Source organism: Littorina saxatilis, linkage group LG1 (genome assembly GCF_037325665.1).
Source record: "Littorina saxatilis isolate snail1 linkage group LG1, US_GU_Lsax_2.0, whole genome shotgun sequence".
In the NCBI taxonomy this organism is placed as follows: Eukaryota; Metazoa; Mollusca; class Gastropoda; order Littorinimorpha; family Littorinidae; genus Littorina; species Littorina saxatilis.
In genome coordinates, this window is record NC_090245.1 from 24,164,716 (window position 1) to 24,172,470 (window position 7,755).

The window sequence follows — 7,755 nt, forward strand, 5'->3', positions numbered from 1 at the left end:
AGTGATTTTTTCTTATGTACATCAGATACTACAGTATTTCTGCTTTATGAAAAGCTATATTTCAAAAACAAAACTAGAGATTTGAATTTTGACCACTTTTCCCCCTGTTTCTGTCACTACTGAAGAACAACTCATGGACATTTTCACAAATGGGAAAGACGAGACTAATAATGGCGGCCACCATGTGCCAAGTCCCAAACCCTGCTACAATTCCGTTCTAATCATTGAAATCTTCTGACGTCTTTCACTCCTTGTGCGCGTCAATTTCACGCACCGTGACGTCAATGCTTTGATTAAGTCATATTATGTCCTTCTTTTAGAGTTGATCAGTGTGTTCGTACATTTTTATTTTTTGTTTTATTGTCCCTTGTCATCACGCTTGGACCAGGATCTCCAGTACTAACGTATGGATGGTTTGGTCAACGTGTACTTAGAATAGGGACTTATTATTTATCGTCTGTTCGCGTGGAGTCTACTTTTTAACGGTAAGTGAAAGTTTTGACGATTGACGGGATTTTCGTCATCAAATAACCAAAGAGAAGTAAGCGTTCGTTATGCATACGACTGTGTAGTGGAGTAAGCGAGAGTTATACCAGGGTTCCACACAGGCTCTGAGGTCAAGGGTATTCATACCCTTTCACCAAAAAAGTAAAGGGTTTTCATACCCTTTCCTGATTGATCATGTTGTTGGCGACTCGGTGTATTGCTTTGCTGTTTTACCAGGTTCTTGCATACATATGTGCATGATGTCAATGTATGCAAATTGCATTGTCAATTTGAGAGTGCTTTGAATAAAGGAAATAATTTATGACCATTGTGAAATGTCATAATATATGTGTAAATTCTTGCTTGTAGCATTACAATAAGTGAATAACACTTACACATTTACAGCAATTACCGGGGTATCAAAACACTAGTCAGAGGCTGAGAGCTTTCACAAAATGAACAAGTAAACTGGCTTGAAATTCTGAACAGTAAACTTTTATTAATAACCCAGAACCCAGCCACCAACTGACAATTATGAGTTCAGCACTGATCTAAATTTGAGATCAGTGTTCGCGAGACGAAAATGATTGCAGATTGGCCGACTTCGACAGTGATCTCCGTTCTGTTTTTCACAGTTATGATAAAGACATCGTTCTAAGGTCAAAACAAGTCGAAATTTTGGGACTGCTGCCGGAAGGAGACCGTAATATATGGTTTCATCACTGTCAACTGGTTACAGAAAAAATCGTCTGATCCAGTGAGCGCCGAAACAAACGGTTGATTATCACGTGACACTTTTGCCATATTTAGAGTTGTTTGCACAATGAATACAGCCGCGAAAAATAGCTCGCTTGAAACTGTCTTACCATATCAATTTCTTTGTAATTTAAAAATTACAAAACACCATGAAAAATCATTATCGACGATCGCGAATCTGCTTATATCAATAATACATTACAGAAAACTCTAAATATGTATAAAAAAAATATATAAAAAAAGCGGTTTCCTTGCCAGACAAGGAAAACTCAAGGCATCCTGTCAGGGAGAGAATGAACCGAACTCATTTTGACCTGAGTTCAGGATGTACCCAGTGTTGAAACTGCTGCTGTCATTGTGTGGGTGTCGCTGTGTGCTGCACGTGGAAGTTATGTTCCACTGACCCAGATCATACCGAGTGTTAACCAGCAGGTAAAGTCAATGATTTTTTTTTTTTTTTAAGGAAACAGAAAAGAAAAGTAGGGCGATCGAACTTCGAGCGTTGGTTTGTGTTCGTTCTGGGTCACTGGCCACCACGCTTTCACCCCCCGCTTATAAGGGTGTGTGTTAGTGGGCGTCGTTGTGTTTCTGACTGTCGTGTGCGTGTGCGTATGTGTGTATATATGTGTGTGTGTTTGTATGTCTGTCTGCTTGTCTGTATGTCTGCTTGTCTGTCTGTGTAAATGGGCGACGCCATGTGTGTGCGAGTGTGTTTGTGTGCGTGCGTGTGTGTATATGTGTGTGTGGGTGTGTGTCTGTGTGTGTGGGTGTGCGTGTGTGCGTGCGTACGCGCATGCATTTATGTGTGTACCCAAACCTAGCCTTCAATGCAAATGAATTGGACGGAACATTACTTTATGGTCGTTTACAAAGTCTTTATGAAACAAAACATTCTTTCTTTATTTGGTGTTTAACGTCGTTTTCAAAAACTAAGGTTATATCGCGACGGGGAAAGGGGGGAGATGGGATAGAGCCACTTGTCAATTGTTTCTTGTTCACAAAAGCACAAATCAAAAATTTGCTCCAGGGGCTTGCAACGTAGTACAATATATTACCTTACTGGGAGAATGCAAGTTTCCAGTACAAACACCACCACACACACATGATACACGTGTGCATTGGGTTACCTAGCAGACTTGATCTGTTCCTGGGAAAAGGTTACTGTTATGCTGAATTTTCAGTCTGCTTAAAACATACGCTTCCTCGCGCAAGGTACTTGCTTCCTGGGAGTATTTTGGTCGAGATGACATTTCTAAATTTAGCTTGGGTCGTCCTTGCGTGCTTCATGGTTTGCTGTGATATCGCAGAGCCGTTGGAACGGGTCACCCGATTTATTCAATTTTAGTCAAGCAACCACACAACTAAAAAATGTGTTTATGCGCCAGGATATAGGAAAATGCTGTAAGGGGAGGTCTCGTACTTTATTTGAATGGTTCATATTTAGATTTTAAAGTAATATGAGATACATTGTCTTCACGTATGAAAACAGTTTTATACGTGATCACGCCCGTATCAGAAGCACGCACAGCGATCGACAGTGGGAATACCCGCAGTGATAGGGGTGTAGTATGCACGTAACGTGGTATCTAACGCTCAGAAGTTGTCAAAAAGAAGGTCACAGTGTTCACGTATTATCAAGACACCGACACATTTGCACTAAAATCCATTCTAGGGAAGCTTTTCCATTATTTTTTCTACCGGAGGGATTGAATTCATTCCACTGAACAGATTTAACTACAAAATACATTTGAACGAGCGGTATTTTGCTTTCTGTGTCTGCTTTTCGAAGTGAATCGAGGCGAGCACACTCAATAGGCCCACAGAAGGATACGCGACATAAGTCACAGCGCCTTGTCGTTCGTGGGGTCATGCTCTTGACACATCGGCGACTACGATGTATACAAACCAGAATTATGAAATATGGACTGAAGGGTGAAGGAAAGATTCCAGAAAATATTGAGCATCCTTACACCCTTCTCGGATGGTTGGACTTGATAAAATCTGACATACGTTGCGCTGACGTATGGAAGGGTTTCTACGTGAACACGTACCTAATCACCACACGCAGCGCGACCCGCATGTGAGAAAGGTGTCCTGGTAGGTGACGTAGCTGATAGGTGACGCAGTTTCTAAACCTCCTTACTAACGCACGCATACACGCACGTATGCATTTACATTCACGCACGCACGAATACACACACCTACGCACCCACACACACTTACTTGAGTAAATGTTATGCTTTAAAAATTCAATAGCTGAAGAAAACATTTTTTTTGTACAAAAAGCATCCGGGGGGGGGGGGGGGTGGAATTCCTCGGGGGAATTGTCCGGGGGGCAGTTGTCCGGGGAACAATTTTCATCCCATGGAGGGGGGGGGGGGGTATCCGGGGGGCAATTGACCTAGGGGGGTAAATGTCCAGGGGGCAGTTTTCCGGGGGCAAATTTCCGGGGGGCAATTGTCCAGGGGGCAATTAGCCTGCTACCACTTTCATAATCGCCGCAAGCTCATAATTATGCTCATCATTCTCCAAGGCACTCTAAATAACACTTACGTACACAGTCATACACCTTTAACCCTTACACTGGTGCAATTCCGTAACACATGTTACATAGCCACTGGTGAATTAACAGAGAGAAAAATAAAGAAAATAGGTCATATTTTAAAGAATGTGTTATCTTTGTGTGTGTGCATATTTGAAAAATACATGTTGAATAAAAATTTTACACAAATGAACAAGAAACAACACAAACACAATTTTAGAGGGCCAGTAGCAAACTGTAATTGACGCACCTGGAGAAAATGAAGGATGACAGGTATTTTTTTCAGAATGAAGCTGCAGTTGATCATAAAGTACTCCACAGTCACCAACAAAAGGACATTCAGTCATCACACACTAGTACAGTATCTCAGACTAAGAGTCACAAGTATCAGTATCTTCCTTGGTAGCTGTAGGTATGAGTAATCCAGGTAAGAATCCAGGTGAAAATAGCCTTCACATCAGAAACGTTTCAGTTGGTTATCCATGTAACTGCAGGTACATGTACAACAAAAAACAAATGGAAACAACTAAATCTTTGCAATGTCCCAAGAAAGACTGCATAGCACGACAGGAAGGCAGAGTACAGGTGATGTCGTTATAGCAGTTCAGTTTTCACCAGCACCATCACGCAGACCACCTTCTGCTGCTCCCATCTGCTCCCCGAGGACTCTTTGGTAGTAACTTCTGGTGTGGTACACCTCAAAACAGTGGGGAATACACAGAGTGACTTGGCATTGTTCACACTGATAGGCAGACTGCTTTCTCTTGAAGCCAGCTCTGTTCTGCCTTGCTGGGTTGCAGGCCACACAGTCACGTTGTGGACGCTGTCTCTTGGCACCGACTGTGGCGGTGTTGTAGGTTGGTCGGTGCGTACCAATCATGCGTCTGGGGTAGGGGGGGGGGAGTTGACTGCTTTCCTTCCTCTTGGTACTGGCTTTGGAGATTCTGGAGAAGATGAGATCAGCTGTCGGACTAGCAGCTTCCGGAACTCATGATGCGACAGGGACACACCATCAAACTTGCGGTGGAGAAAGTAGGCATTGGCCCGTGTGTTGTCCACAAGGTGGAAGTTGCTGAGGATAGCCTGGAACCTCACAAGGCAAGGGCGGATCTGGGGGGGGGGGGGGGGGGGTTACACGGGTTACGTAACCCCCCCACCCCCCCCCAAAAAAAAGAGGTAATTTATTGGCTCAGGATGCACCAGATAGCTCTATTTTGCTTCTTTGGATTAAAAAAACTTTTCCGGGGGGGCATGCCCCCGGACCCCCCAAGAGGCTTCGGCGCCGTCAACTTGTATCTTCGCAGTCATTTTGTAACCCCCCTCTCCAAAGTGAATTGATCCGCCCTTGCAAGGGACATGTTCTTTGTGAAAAAGAGAGTGGAGGTGATCTCATCCTGGCTCCAGTACTCTTCAATAGTAGGCTTGATGACCAGGCCTGTTGTAATAACCAGCGACAGGAAAACCTTCATCTCGTCGAGAGTGACAAGTAACCAGCGGTGTAGCCTGAAAAATGGAGATGAAAAAATAAATGTTCTATTTCATATTGGGTGGTTTTTTTTTTACACACACTCACTCTCTCTCTCTCTCTCTCTCTCTCTCTCTCTCTCTCTCTCTCTCTCTCTCTCTCTCTCTCTCTCTCTCTCTCTCTCATACACGGGCTTACCGTGAGTGTGGCTTTAGAATTCCAGCGTCAAGCTTTTCTTTATTGAGCGTAGTGACTAACAAATCGCCAACAAACAGTCGGAAAAAAATCCAAGGGCTGTGGGTTTTCTGAAAAATCTTCGCCGACATTCAAAATAGTTTCACGATCAAACGGCATGTTGACAGTAGCCCCTTCGAGCTTCCCCCCACTCACTACTCCAGCCTTCTTGAACGTCTGCTTCGAAGTCTCTGTTGTTTGGGGCCTGATCTAGGTTCATAATGTCCCCAAACGAGCATTACATCTTGTAAATCAATGTAAGTGGCTTCTCCCCTACTTCGTCAAGATCGGGATCGGCGAAGAAATCATCAAAAAAAAGTATTGAAAAACATTGCGATCACGCCGTGGATCTATGGGAGCAGCCATTTTGGAGCATGTGCTACAGCTCAGCTGGGCGCCCTGTATGTTTGACACTCGCCTACTCAAATGTGCTTCAGAACTTGGATCTACAGGTTCAGGGCCCAACTGACCTTATTTCTGAATACAGATCTAAGGATAGGTTTTCGCGTCCATGGGAGGTAATCGGAATCGACCAATCAGACTGACGCAGCACCACGACATATGTCGCGACAACCAGGTGACGGTATACGTAAAGTAGCGCGACATATGTCGCGACAACCAGCGTAAGGATTTGTGTGTACAAATATCACTCATTTAATGAAAAATGTAATCTGTCATGTCTTATTGGCGCGCGCACTGACGCGCGTACGCACGCAAGCAACAACACATGCACGCATGAAAACACGTACGCACGAACGGATGCACGTACGCACGCACGCAAGCACACACACAAAACACACACACACAACCACACACACACACACACACACACCGTCACACACACGCGCGCGCACACACACACACATACCCAAATACTCATACATACACACACACACACACAAACACACACACACACACACACACACTTTTCTTTCACATTTTCTATATTGACAGCATCCTTCGACAAAGACTGACACAAGGCAGCAGCAGTCGTCAACCATGGGCGTAGGAGAGGGACTCGGCGAAGGAGCTGGAACAGGGATCGGAAAAGGACTCGGACGAGGGCTCGGCCAAGGGCTAGGTCTAGGGACCGGAAAGGGACTCGGAAAAGGTATCGGCGAAGGGATCGGACAAGGGCTCGGTCTAGGAACAGGATCAGGGACTGGCGAAGGAGAAGGGGAAGGAGGTGGAGAAGGCAGGGGCAAAGGAGACGGAGGTCCCGTCGCCTCCCTCCTCTGGTTTCTCATCCTTTGGTTTATAGCCTGGCCCGTCGGCTTCCTCATCGCTTGGCTCTACGTGTTGCTGATTCCTTTCTCAGTCTGTGTTAAGCCACTCACCGATGTGTGCGCTTCCATTTTGAAGCTCGTGCAACTCCCCCTCACTTGTGCCCAGAACATGATGAACCAAACGCCTGTTTTCTAATGATTGTTATCAAAATTCATCTTCTTTCGCTTGATTTTTCCTTTTTTTTTCTTCTTCTTCCTTTTTTCTCAATTTCCCTCCATTGCTAATTGTTTTGTTGTTCTTTTACAGTAAACTTACAATTGTAATTTCTTTTTATTCCATCAATAATATTCTGAGCTAGAACTACATATATTTGTTTAATAAGTCAAACAGAATTATATAAAAGACTGCAAATCATTTCGTGAGTTGCTGTGGTCGCCGGTAGGCTTCGGTATGTCTCTCTTTGAGCGCGTGTGGGGGGGGGGGGAGGGAGGGGGAGCTCAGCATGTGTGTCCGTGTGTGTGTCTGCCTCGGTTTGCAATAGTCTGTGAATGTCTGTGCGTGTGCGTATGTGAACGTTCTTTGTCCGTCCGACAGAACACGTGTCAGTACGCTTATAGTTTCAGTTTAAATAAGTGTACTTGCAAACACGATAATCACACTCACATTCACAGAAACATGCACCATTTCCAACAACTTATTCAAATACCCTCCGTGAGCATCTGATCTTCACCTTTATTCTGTATACAAATCATGGGGAAATTCTGCTAAGGGGAATAACCGACAAGTTTGTCCAGTAGAACAAGTTCATGTTTTGACTCCCTTCATTTCTGCAGAATGCGAGATCAAAGCAAACACGATATCGCCACTGTTCAATAGAAACACAAACACACTCGTGCACACACACACACACGCGCGCGCGCACACACACATGCACACCCACGCACACACCCAAACACACTCACAAACACACACACGAACCAGGCTCATTCAGAGTCAAACCACAAAACCTGACAAGAGAGAGAGAGAGAGAGAGAGAGAGTCCCTC

General features: G+C 44.6%; 1 long non-coding RNA gene across 1 annotated transcript; it reads left to right on the forward strand.

The window, feature by feature from the left end:
- Window positions 1-278: 278 nt before the first annotated feature.
- LOC138962225 (uncharacterized) lies at window positions 279-7,125 on the forward strand. Its single transcript, XR_011454455.1, has 2 exons — window positions 279-485; window positions 6,438-7,125. It is a non-coding gene; the product is annotated as an uncharacterized lncRNA (long non-coding RNA).
- The last annotated feature ends 630 nt before the right edge of the window (window positions 7,126-7,755 follow it).